Below are 14,586 nucleotides of genomic sequence, written 5' to 3' on the forward strand. Positions count from 1 at the left end.
AACAGGTTACTTGAAGGTGATAAGCTTAAGGTTCTAGCAGAACAGCAAGGTCGGAGTGATTACAGATTAGTATTGTCTTCTAGATATACTTTCTCGACAGATTGTAGTAATTAATTCATAAAATTCCATGTTGGTGTACCTGCTGGTCACATCATAGGTAACCAGGATGAAATTTTCCAGGTCTATCAGAAATTTGATTTGTTCATAATCGGACGTGTCTTTGATGTATGAATTTTGTTTTTTAAACAATGCGCACGAGGAAATGATCACGTTAGTTACATGTACCTATATTTTCATTCCCGTGCCACATTGAAAAATAATTGGCCGACCAGGTGGAAGTCTTGAGAGGTTGCGTTGGCTTTAAAAGTGTTTCAAGCATTTAGTTATTAATTTTATGTATTTAGAGAGCAAATACAGACTCCAACATTTAAGGTTGTCATTTTATTCTTGCTTAAAAACGGGTATATTTCCGTATCTAAAGTTTTGTTTTTGATACATTCCATAAACTTTTGATTGGATGCTCACATGTAGAGCTACTAAATCCTGTTTTTCTACCTCTACATACATGTAATAGGTAGAATCGAGTTGTCTTATACAATCTGAGGATCGAGATATATCCATTATATTCATGTATATCCATTACAACAAACGTATTACTTTTATTCGCCTTTTTAATTACAATCCCAAGAATATCTCTTTAATAATACAACAAGGTGACAGAATGACGATTTACGTCTAATCTAGGATTAACTGGGTTACGATATCTCAGACTAATTGAGGGTGAAAATCATTAAAATGCTCCTTATCTCTTTCAAGCCACCTGTTTTATGTATCTTAATTTCATATCACACGAAAGAATTTTAATGTTTTTCGCTGGTGTAAATTGTCAGTGTAAAAAGTGTACATGTACATATAGCATTACCAGTTTAGTTGTAATATGTCAACGAAAATTGACAAAAACGCTGTACAAAATGACAATATTCTTAATCAGAAAGTGGCGGCCGCTGTCGGCCATCGTAGATCTATACTCTGGAGCACAATATGTGAAACGATGTCAACTGCGCTGGAAAAATTAGAAAATCTGTAGCAGAAACGGTGTGTAATACATGTCAAGTAAATCTCTGTAAAGACTGTGTAGGTCACCATATGGTCTTCGATCCAAATGTAAGACATGTTGTTGTTACCTTTGAGTTCAAAAAATCTGAAATCATTCCACCAGTGTAGTGTCAATCAAGAAGAAAGGTGTGAATTGTTCTGTGAACAATGTGACGCTCTACTTTGTTTGAAATGCCTTGCATCTGAACCAGATGAAAATCACACAGTCTTACAAATTTCTTAAAATTTACAGTTCTAAAAAAGCTCTCATAAGAAAAGACCTAGATGAACTTGAAGCTGATATTGCACCTGTGTATGAATCAATTCAGTCTGGAATCGAATCAATGTCATGGAGCATCGTCCAATAACATGATGAAAGGCGAAAAACTATGAATGACCTTAGTAAAACATGTCACAAAATTGTAGACGAGGTCTTTGAAAAAATATCAGCGTGATTCAATAAGGATGGGAAAAAAAGGATATGACTCTATACAGAATTTAAAATCAGATTTTCGAAAGATACATGTACATTCATTAATTCGGTCAGCAATAGATGAAAGTCAGTCAATCCTTACTTCAAATGATTTATCCCAACTTGTCAGATACACTTCCAAAAACGACGAATTTCGAAATATTCCTTCCAGATTTGATTAATCATGTCATCATTTAATCCTAGGGAACTTACAGGGCAAGTTCTGTGTTAAATAATTGGAGTCATTCCAGAAACAACAAAACTTTCATTAATTGAGAGGTCTTAAAAACTAACCAGTCATTTGTCTTAGGAAACATAAATAATGGGGAAAATACCTCTGTGTCGTTTGCAGTTGGAAATAAATATAATGATGACAAAATTCCTAGAGTTCAAGTAGCTGATCAATTCTTTGTAAGTGATAACAGTGACATAATTAAACTCCGAGGGCAAACTGCTTAAAGAGATTACCACCACAACAAGAACTGCACCAGCTGACTTGAGCGTTTTCAGAGAAAGACGTTTGTTGTACATTGACAGGGATGATAGAAGTATTAACATAGTAAAGGGTAACAAGATAGAATATCTTATCATCGAAAAAGACTGGATACCGGATGCCATCTGCAGCACCTCCACGGATGACGTTTTAGTACATATGAGTTCTCAATACAGAGTGCAAAACCCAACAAAGAGAAATATCACCCACTTTTCTGGCTCTACTGTTAAACAGGAAATACAGTTGAATACCAAAAGCAAAAAAATATTAACATCACATCTGGCTTATATATTCCTGAAAACAAGAACCTTGACATCGTATTGCGTGATATGCATTTAGAATTGGTGAGAGTGTTAAAGTGAATGGCAGCGAAGGTTCACATATGATGGAAACCCACCTTTAATGCATTCAAAGAAATATGAAAAATTTATTCCTCGTGGTGTTACCACAGACAGAAAGGGTCACATTCTACTTGCCGATAGTAGTAACAATACCATACATATTATTGATCAGGACGGACAATTCCTCCTGTTTATGGACAACTGTGGGTTACATGAAGCATATGGTCTCAGTATTGACAGAAATAGCATATTGTTTGTTGCTGAATTAAAAACTAAGAATTAAATATATGTTGTAATAGATTCAAATCACCTTTCCACTGTACAAAATTACGGATCACTAGAGAAGGTCTATACTTCTAGACAAAAGCACAAAAACTTATATACGGTTAGTACAAGAGCGAGGGAGTAAACAAATCTGTTCCTATCTGATAGTTTCCAAATTGATTCACTTTTTGAATTATTTTCTAAAGGGTATACTGTGTGTTTTCAATAGGATATAGAATAAAGTGTAAGATAAATCGACCATTTATTATATTGAATATTTTCTGTTGTTATTTTAAGAGATTGAATAATTTTTTTTTCAATTTCAATAAAAATGCTGCCATCACACAAAAACTAAAAAGAACACGGATTCATCGTTAACAAACAAAACTACAGAACATTCTCAAAATCACACTAAGAAAGGATACCCTCCCTTTACCCTTCAGAATAAGGGTGAATAGATCATTATATGTAAGGCTTTCAAAAGACAAACAATACACGATTGTAAAAATAAATCAAAATTCAGAATTATTGTCTATGGTATCAATTTTAATCTCTCTCTTTGACAATCAATAAACTATCAGTGTTAGAACCTTAAGCCTACATTTATTAAAAAGGAAAATAGTTTTTAAAACACATAAACTTATTAGCAGACCACACGACCTTCTCAACCTAACATTTATAAAGTCATATACATGAGGTATATATACATTGACAAGAATGTCCAGATGGTATTTCTAGTGAATTATAAAACATATCAGTTTTTTAAAGCTTGAGGAGCCAGAGGGTTGTTGCAACATTTTTAGGGATTTCTCTGGAGAAAACAATAAACTATGTCGTAATAGAGGAGTGACGTCAAAAACTATATAAAATTTCAAGCTGATTCATTGTTTTTGTTCAAAGAATATGTTTGTATGTTTAAAAATGTGTAACGATTTTAGAAGACCAGAAACATGATTATTTTAACAAAACTTAATCAAGAAAATCGTTATTTTAATACCCTTTCATAAAATATATTTATATCCTCATTCTTCAGACAAAAACATTGTTTTCAACAGTCTCGCCACCCAACGTGCACAAGTCATAGATATTGTATGTTCATGTTGTACAAAACGAAAAATGAACCAACAAGAATAAGAACCTTTCTGTTATCAAAGTATTTCTCTGGTCGGCATCTGGTTTCTCCTGCCCACGAATACGTCACTTTTGTCGTCCGGATTCCAGACAGGAAATAGTAAAAACAGATATGATTTTAACTTTATCCTTAATATTTAAGAAAAGAAGCGATTTTGTTATGTATTAAAGAAAAATATTACTTCTATAATCCAGAAAATTCAGAGTGGAAATGTTCTAAAGTAAAACCAACTCACCAGTATTGTCAGTCCGTGCTCTGTAATGTGTACAGAGTTTAACAAATTGAACACACCCGTGAAACGTAAACTGTTTTTGTAATCAGGGCACGAGCTCTGGTATTGTTAATGTTTACGATTCACCGGGTGTGTTCAATTGTTAAACTCTGCACACACCACTGAGCAAAGACTTACAATACTGTGAGTGGGTTTTACTTTCGAACATTTCTACTCTGAATTTTCTGGGTCATAGTTTTAATATTTTTCATTAATACACAACAAAATTGCCACTTTTCTTAAGTATAAAGAATAAAATTAAAATATGTGAAAGCGCAAGGATGTGTCAATCCAACGCGTCCAGAAAGTTTTAGTAACTTTGAGATGAAATAAGATTTTTATTATATTTTAGTATGAAATGCTATACATGTAGCAACATCTAAGTCATAAAATTATACAGAAAATTTGAGAAAATATTAACTTCAAATCTGTGTCCAAGCACCTTTAAATTATTGTCGGTCTTATATCTTTCACTTGCAGTCAAGTAGTAGTGTTGTATGTGTACCTTTAATTTTTTTTTTTTTTTTTTTTTTTTTTTTTTTTTTTTTTTTTGATACTGTTTATAATGTACATTTGTTATTAATATTGTACACCATGTACCAATAATTTAGTTTGAATGAATGAATTGTACTTGAACTTGATTATTATTAATTTGCTCAAAAAAGGTGTTTATCAAATAAAACAATATAATAAAGAAATTAAATTTTCTTCGACAAATTAAAGGAGAGGGGGGAATAATTCAATTCGATTTTTACATCTTAGCTAAGCTTATGTCTTCGTCTTTGATACAATAATTTTAAGACTTTTCTACGTTGATTGGTATTGATTCTAAATTGCCGTTTTCAAATTCTTTGATGGCTCGTCGTTACTAACCAAACAATGATAAGCAGTCTGAGAAGGTTTGTTTTTCTAAATTGAATTTTTGAGTGGAGAGAAAATTTAATCACTTTTACTGACTCAAACACCCTCCGTCTCACATACACTAACACATCCTCACTCACACACCCAAACATGGTAAATACATGTAACTATGCATAGACGTACGGTAAACATATAACATATCAGGTAGTGACTCTCAAAACTCAAAGAATATGGATCTATAAATCACTGTGAATATATCGCATTTAAACCAAAACGAGGGTTATCCAAGAATGTGGACACATGCTATTTTTTACAGTAAAGTCACCGACCAGGGAGTTCAAATATATTTTATATTTTTAATAAAGACCACGATTGAGTAAATATATATAAATCAGAACAATACACAATAAAATAAGAAAGTTATTAACATAAATATTCTGAATATACAAGACGCACAGTCGGGTTCATGATAATGTCATGAATATAGGAATCTTGTATTTTTATCCCACAAAAGTTATATTACACTTCTTACAAAGCCTCCTAAAAAGCATATACACTGACTGAAAACCGTTTATGCCACTTGTAAATCAACAGTCTAAAATTTTCCTTTTATTCCCTGCCAATTCAATTTTTTTCTGGTCTTCAAAAACGATTTCATAGTGTAATTGCTGCATCAAATTGAAATTGCCCACGGTAAAAAAAATTTTGTAACGCATTTGCACTTCCTTGGATAAAATAACATGCAAATCCGTTGTCAAAATACTTTTACCAAGAAGACATTTAAATCCACATAAAGTGCATAATAATGCACAAGTGAATTGTTGTTTACTTAAGTACAAAAAGGCGCCATGATATTTAATGACAACTGATAAGATAATTCTGTTTTAAATTAGATTCAATTTATTATTAAAGAATTTCCACTTGATTTTTTAATTTATTTATTTATTTATTTTTTTTTTTTTTTTTTTTTTTTTTTTTTTTTTTTTGTTAACATAATTAGCTCTACAGTTATTACTTTATATTAAATGAACACCATAAAATGAAAAAAAGTTAAGATATTACGAACAGTGATCGGTCTCAGAAGCTACAAATGATACAAATCTGTAAACAGACAGGACATAAAAACGGACTCCAAAGTAATAACAGAGGTGGAATTCAGTGCCTAGGCGGAGTTATCATCTCCTGTTGACAGGTCACTAAGCCCTGTGTATTGATCAGGTACATGGAACATTCCGTAGTCATATTTAGTATAAAAACAAAGGCCTAAGAATTGCTATGAAAGACATAAGCCAAAACACAATCCAAAGAAAGGTCTTTTTGTTAGTATGGTCATTATAATGATCATTTATCTGAGATTGTTGAAATTCCGGTAACATCAATTATTTATCAGTAACCTGTCCAGGTTCAAAAATTTATCGTATTCAGAGCATTCTTTTGAGTATCGAATAATCTAGGAGATGAAAACACCATATTCAGGTGATAGCTTGATAAAAGTACATGATAAGGGAAGTTGATGTTGGATGAGCTAAAGTCATCTCGTTTGTCATACAGTTTAGTTGTTAGTTGGTCTTAGTCTGCAGCCTGTAAAACATCCAAGAACTAGAAAGACCTGACACACTCTGTAGTGTCTTTTATTTTAGGTTGATCGGAATATATGAATGGAATAACTATCGTTAATTGATAAAACGTCTCAATATATTTGAATCTCGAGTTGAAGGTCACTGCAAGTGTTTTCTTCTTGTCATATAGATGTTTCATAAATTTTGCTTCATAGGAATATCAAAACAACGCGGTTAATTAAGGATTATAAATAGTACCCATCCGAATAACAACAGTTTGTTGGCAGACCTAGTTTCCAAAGACTAGACAAATGTTTTTTTTTTTTTTTTTTTTTTGGGGGGGGGGGGGTTGGAGGTTTCCGGGTAGCGCAGTGGTAGCGCATTCGCTTCTCAAAAAAGGAACGCAACGCATGATATCATTTTTAAAGTATCAATTATTTAAGAAAGATGATTAAATAAAGTTTTATTTTGACGTAAATTGCCATCCATATAGATTAAGTATACTTTAGATAGCAAACCTGTGTGTGTTGCCTGCGTGGCGCTGTGGTTAGAACGTGTGCAATAGAGTCGCGGAGTAAGGAGTTGATCCTTACGTCGCAGGTTCGAATCCACTGCGGGGGGTGGAGACTAGTCTTTCGAATGAGACTGTATAAACCGAGGTCCCGTGTCCCGTGTCACAGTAGGTGTCGGTACGAAAAAGATCCCTCACTGCTCAATGGTCCTGAGTGCCGAGCATAGGTTAAAAATTTGCAGCTCTCCACCGGCACGTTATGGCGTCTTCAGATGAGTGAAAAATTCCCGAGAGGGACGTGAAACAACATACAAACAAATCTTTGTGTGCGAACAACCGTAACTGTTTCAGATTAAAAATAGTTACATTGTTGGATCAATGCAGAGACGAATCAGAGCTGTTTTAGAAGCAAAGAGTGGTCACAACAGATATTGATGCAAGTACGCGCATAAATATGCACCTGGACTTTTCTTTTGTAATTTGTGTTAAAGATAATTTTTATGACCATAAATTATTATCATGATAAAGATTAAGCCTTCACATGATGTATTAAACGAAATAAAATAGATTTAAATGTGCTCAATAACTGTTAGGATTTTGCATGTTGCGTCTCTTTTTTGGGAGAGTATATTTATGTATTTACATAAAATTGTATACCGCATTAACATTATCTATTTATTTAGTTTTCAAAAAGGAACTCCAACATCCTTCTTATATCAACTTCAGAGTACCCTTGTGTAGAATCTGAGTGATTTGTAATAAAGTAATTCTGTTGATGACCAATTTATTCCTCAAAAAAGCACTACTCCTTCATTTTGGGGACTACGTAAACACCCTGTAAAATCAGAGGTACTCCATGGAACTGTTCTTTTATTAATATTCATCAATGTCTTAACCAATCAAAATTCTTAGTGTGCAAAGTGTTCAAAGAATCTGGAGTATTTCTCGTAATTTTATTAAATTAGTAACTATGACATCAAAACATATCGCCATGAGATAGCAGGGTTAAACAGGAATGATTGAAAAATTGCGATAATTCTTCAAAATATCCGTGAAAATATTTTATTCAAACATGCTATTTATTACTTAGATACTGACTTAATAGATATTTAAGAAATTTCCTGTTATCTGTATTTAAAATAAATGCCTCTTTTTTGACAAAAAAAATTAAGTATCTGAATTAATAAATATCTTTAAATTGTTTTCGTACATTAATCAAACATGGAATGGGTATGACGGCAATAGAAAATTGATGGTTCCCCGGGGAAAAACTATTAATTTGCTTTTTCATTTACAGACATTTTATAACTGTATACAATTAATTGCTGGGTAAATAAAAATACAATTCAAAGAAATATTCAAATGAATAATTTCGTTAGTAACACAGTTATCATAAACTCCTTGATAAATGCAACATGGCAACATCATGAGATCTTCATGTTAGGGCACAGGATGTGAAATGATGTCAACTTTGCCCTGGAAAATACAAAAACCTGCTGCAGAAACTGTGTGTAACACTTGCCCTGTCACACTTTGTATGGACTGTGCATATCACCAAGTCCAATATTAGACATGATGTTGTTATTTCTGGGTTCAAAATTCCAATTTGTCAGACATACCTAGGTTATGGATCCCATGAAATCAAACTGTACCAAAAACTTCTAAACAAGAGCTCATCAGACACGGCAAACATGGAATTGGAACTGACGCTGAAATTGCTTTTGTTTTATTTTTTATTCTGTTTTTCTTTTTGATTCTAATGAAATTGTAAAAAAAAGAATAATCACAAAAATAATAATAAAACCTTCATCTATTGATATATAAACAAATGTGTTATGAAAACCATTCCGTTATTTTTATTGTTACCTTAATGAATGAAACAATAGCTGAGTATAGTACCAGGTACATTGTATTTTGGAATAAAAAGTAGACTCTTTATGTTATTTACTGATGTAGCTAGAGTATTAGCTGCTTTCTCAGATATTATGTATTTATCGTTAATTGACAGAAATTAGTGCTTTTCTAAGGTAATTAAAATCAGGGCTCTTCTTCAAAAAAATCCACTGACTTAAAGAGCGTAAACAACTTTTTCAGACATCAGTTACATTTCCTTATACAGTAATAGAAATCTATATGCTAGGGTTAACTGATTGATATACAAATTTAATTAATAACAATTTATATTCGTTTTTTAATAGATAATTAACCCCCGTTGTCCAGGTTCACTCTTACAAGAGTGGAGGATCTTAATGAATAATGTCATAGTAAATTATACAGACAAAAATCTTTTCTTCGGTCAATTCGACAAAGCTCTTTTAATGCGGGTTGAAAATATTACAAACATGAATTTGTATTCATGTGTGAGAGAAATGAGGTTCAGAATTTATTCAATACTACTGCATTCACTGGTTGTCATGTTAAAAATGAAACTTTCGTCTTAAAAAGTGCATCCGCATAATTAAACGCCTAGACAGAAATTTTAATAAAATTATTAACATGTAAGGGTGCCAATAAATGTCCCTTTTCATACCCACTATGACTTGCGCTTTAAACAACAAGCATGTGTTTTGATGAAATGGAGGATAAATACGGCTGAAAATATAGCGGAATCTGACTATGATAGTGAGATACCGGGATTTACCTTTGCTCCCAACCTGTTCATCGGATAGTGTAAATTCAGATTCTACAGAAAAAAACTTCTTTAAAAATATTTTTCCTGAAAACAGCAAAGACTTGATTATTCATACTTATATAGAAGTATCCTCAGGCAGTGTAGTAGATTCAAGTTTGTTCAAATAATGATCTCTCGGGGAAGGGTTGGGCCATTGATGCTCTTTCAAAGAAAGGTCGTTCGTTATTCAGTAAAATCACACAAGAAATTCTGGTAGACAATTAAGTAAGTTCCATTAGCAATGTTTTTTTTTTCATCATATATACCCTGTATTGATGACAACAGGAACAGTGACATTGTAGTTAGTGATACAAGACACTTAAGGTTTTCTTATGGCACAAATCCCCTATCAAAAAAAAAAACTTAATTCCATGTTGTTTTATCACAAACAACGTGTGTCACATCCTCATTGCATGCTGACAGTGCTAATAACATAAGACACATCACTGATCTCCTTTATATAGACAACTGCAAATTACATCATCCACATCATATCAGTATAGAGAGTAGTGACATATTGTTTGTCATTGAACCAGAAAATCATGAAGTGAAACAAATTAAGTACATGATATAAAAGATACAGCGTGTTTAGCCAAATACAGATATGACTCAAGGAAACAGCTTAAGGGTCAAGAATATAAAGGGATCAGAAGGGAGTCCCTTATCAATAAAGAATAGTATTGTGCTGTAAATTTCGCATGAAAATTTTCATTCAAAGGCCGGAGCCCGCCCTTGCCAACTTTTTTGGTTGCAGCAAGGTTGAAACTTTTCATGTTATTTTACTCTTTTTTTTTTTTGAAAATAGAACAAGTATTTTATACCAGTTGTGATAAAAATTACTTCTATTGAGAAGTTGATGGCCGCTTTTAATACTTATTCTCATTAAAACCAGCCATCAACTTCTCAATAGAGAATATAGGTATATTATCAAATGAATATCCTAGACAAATGTGCATTAATTTAGAAAGAAAATGACAAAATTCACAAGATTTTAATCAAAAAACAAGGACTACTAATTTTATGTTTTCCCCTCTGATCTGGAATGTCAAAAACCAAAATATATGAGGACGCTAGAAAAAAAACTTGGGACTATCCTAAGGCAAAAAGAATCGAACTGTTTAGAGAGAAAAAAGAGTACAAAGTGAGAGAAAAAAAGAGATATAGGATAGGAAGAAATGCATAAAGATAATTGAGATCTGGTGCTCTTTGTGTGTGTGTGTGTGTGTAAGGGTGTGTGTGTGTGTGTGTGTGTGTGTGTATCAATTCGATACTAAAAATCTTACAAAACAGTGTATTTATTTATTTGATAATTTTTTTTGAATTCTGAAGAAGATTGAAATTTGTTTGACCTTATTTTGATAAAATTCGAGTTAATATGTAATGTAATAAATAGTGTTTAAAATGTTTTATTACATCCTTACCCCCTTTATCCTGTACATACCACTCATTGGATATTTTTTCATATCCCATTGCTGTGACGACACAAATGGTTTTGCATGAAAGTAATGAAGTAAAATAATGTGGAGTCAAATTTTTTTTATTATTTAAGGACAGATGATACAAAAACAAAATCATGCTTGAATTGGTATATATTTTTGACAAATTTTGTTGTTAATGATTAGAATAATAAATTTCTTAAATATAGAGAAATTGTAAACTTTCTACGCTGTTCAAAATTCCATCTTTCTGTTACCATCCTTTTTAATCTATGCAATTTTTCGTTACTTTTAGTCATTTATTGTGAAACTTGGAACAAAAATGAAAATCTATGCAGTTAAACTTATTCATTTTACTTTTATAAATATGACCAAAATTGTTATTTTCATGATTTTTGATAAAATTTCGTTTGTATCATCTGTCCTTAAAAAATTGCATTTTATTTTGATAAAATTCGAGTGAAATATTTAATGTAATAAATAGCGTTTAATTTAATTTATTACAAATCTGTGATTTTTTTCCGAATGATAAAAATATGAGGAATAAAGCAATCTAATTAAAATTAGACCTTTTATAAAAATTTCTTTGTCGGTCGTAAAAGGATCTCTTTTCAGATTTACTAATAGATTTACGAAGAGCGAGATGAAAGGTCTATTTCCGATTAGATTGTTGAAGAACACAAATTACACATCTGAACTTTTTAAAACGTGAAAACCTAAATAAATTCTACTGCAATATCCAATAGCCCTTCGCCCCTTTTATTTTTGGTCATCTACCCATTGAAATATAAAGGGCATCATCATTCACTAAAATAAACCTTAATCAATTCTACCCAAGGATTTCCTGTGCCAAATGTGGTTGATATTGGCCCAGTGATTCCCGAAATGCGTAACGTTTGTGGTATATACCCTTGATTAAATATGAACCTTGTTTACATGATCAAAAAATAAGCACAATCTTGCATTTCAAGTTTCAGTTAAACGCTTTATTTTTATATTTTATCAAACATGAGCAAAGCAACATATCGTAGATAAATTTTGATATCACAGAGTAATTATTAAGATTTATTATCAAGATGTAATAGCAAAGTCTTTTATTTTCCGTTTCTTTATTTTCTTTGATACTCGATATTCTTCTGTCTTCCTTTTCTTTGCTTCTCGTTTTGCTAAATTTTTTCTTCATCTTCTTTTGAATTGCATATTGTGGATTAGAGACAACCTGAAATACACGGGCTTGAAATACGGTAATAATGATCGGTATTCAAGCTCAAAGTCCATTAAAACAATACAAATCTGGAGCAGAGTAAACACGTACCTCCAAAAACATCAGAGATGGGATCAGGTGCCATGGAGGAGTGGTCATCACCTGCCGACCGGTCACTTTCTTATCTTTTTTTCATGTATAAGATTTAAAATAAATTCTGCTTCATATGAATTCAAAAATAGGTCTGCTATTAAGGTGGCGCAATTGGTAACAATGGAAATTCTAACAGATTGTTAGAAAACCTGGTCTCCAAAAACCAAAAAGATGTTGTCAATCAGAAACTCAAGCATCTTTTTAATATCAAAGATGAGATCATTTTACTTGATTAACTTTTAATAATCAAAGTACTGAGAGTACTTTATTGAGATGACGTCTCCCAGTACAATTTGAAATTTATCCCCAAGTTAACTGGCATATACACAACTTACATCCAGAGAATGATGGCCATAATCAGGCCCATTTAGACATTTTTTCAACTAAATTGGCATTATTTATTTTATTTAATCATACGAAGCATTATAGACTCAAAATATCTTCAGATCTGTAGCACACTAGTCGAAAATGATGTTCAGATAACTTAAGGTCATTGCATTCTTTCTGAGCACAAAAATATACACAAAAATTTAGAGCTAATCCTCGGTATTTCAAGACAGTCATGTCAAAATGTAACAAGTTCTTTTCCCTAAAATATTGCTTTACTACATGTATATGTAATAATTGAAAATAGCCCTTTTGGGCATTTGCTTGAAACTATTTCCAATGTCATTTTCTCCAAATACATTAATTGTTCTTGTAAAAATGTGTAATATCAATGAAATTTAAAAATGGAATTCGAACAATTCTTTTCATTCATATAATTTTTTAAAAGCAAAAATTGAATTTCCAAACTGATTTTAATTTTTTCTCTTTAAATTACCCTAAATCAAAGTCATCATAACCACTTCAATCATCACTTTATGAGTCCGTCAGTTAGCGCCTGCCCGAAGCAGCTGTTTAGGAAAATGTCAATAAGGCAATTATACCGCATTCTAAAATCTGACTTATGAAATAGACAGATTAGAGTATCCATTGTTTTATTGATGGAATTAGACCAGCAATTCAAATTCTATAGCTGTTAGGTTTCAAGATCGAGGGACATTATTGATACAATTATCAAAATACTTTGCATAGATGTAACGAGGGGAAAAAGAACTTATATACAGATAATAACAATTTTACAAATTATGGAAATGCCACTGACTACATTTGAAATACAGCATTCTGTTTTCATTGCTGTTAATCCTCTTTTTAGGAAGATTTCACTTATAACACCTTTATGGGATTTCACTTATAACACGTTTATGGACAAAATGCTTCCGCCACAAGCCCATCCGCGAATGAAGATTAATATACATGTATTTTAGAAATTAAAATAATCCATTAAGATGTTTCTTAAACCGGTAAATACAGAAAAACAAAATTGTAAACTTAGGGACCAACCTACTAACCTAGACTGAAAATTTAGGGAGACATCACTTCACCCTCAGAGAAATTTAGGGGGAAGTTTTAAATTCTTCGGAGACTTCTTAGTGCACATTGATCATTATTTAAACTTTTAAAAATTAAACACATGTTAATATATCTATCTTATAAAGAATACTTAAAGAGACAAAAAGGTATATTTAAAAAAAATATTATTTGATATTTTCCAATTGCAAAGCATATAAATGTCTCCCTGAAAAACAAAATTATACGTATATTGTCAACCTAAAGTTTTCAATTGATAGACTTGGGTTTATCGAAATTATTTCATTTCTTGCATAGTTTATTTACAAAATATTGACCAAAAAAAAAGAGAAAAAAAAAATCAAAATATTTTCTCTTCTCATTTCTCCGTATTTTCAGAGCCTTATCAAAGTAGCAAATTTGTTTCATTCTCTTCAAAGTTCATTTTCAAATCCCTTTCTAACGTTTAAAGATAACATTGGACGTTTAAATGTAATATCTGATGTTTGTGTATTTACTTTTTAGCTTACTGTATTCATTTTTGAACGTTATCTTTTAACCTTAGAAAGTAACACATAACTCTTAAAACATCCCCCCTTCCGACCATTCAATTACAGCGTGCTAGTCCGCCATGTGCAACAATTGAAGCTCGATTTCTACGATGCATTAGGTTTATCAATCTCCTAATCTGAGCAAAAGAAATATTCTTAGGAATTTTTTAGATACTGAGG

This window comes from Saccostrea echinata, unplaced genomic scaffold (assembly GCF_033153115.1).
Source record: "Saccostrea echinata isolate AGI-Se365-2 ecotype Australia unplaced genomic scaffold, CSIRO_AGI_Sech_v1 ptg000039l, whole genome shotgun sequence".
NCBI classification, from domain to species: Eukaryota; Metazoa; Mollusca; class Bivalvia; order Ostreida; family Ostreidae; genus Saccostrea; species Saccostrea echinata.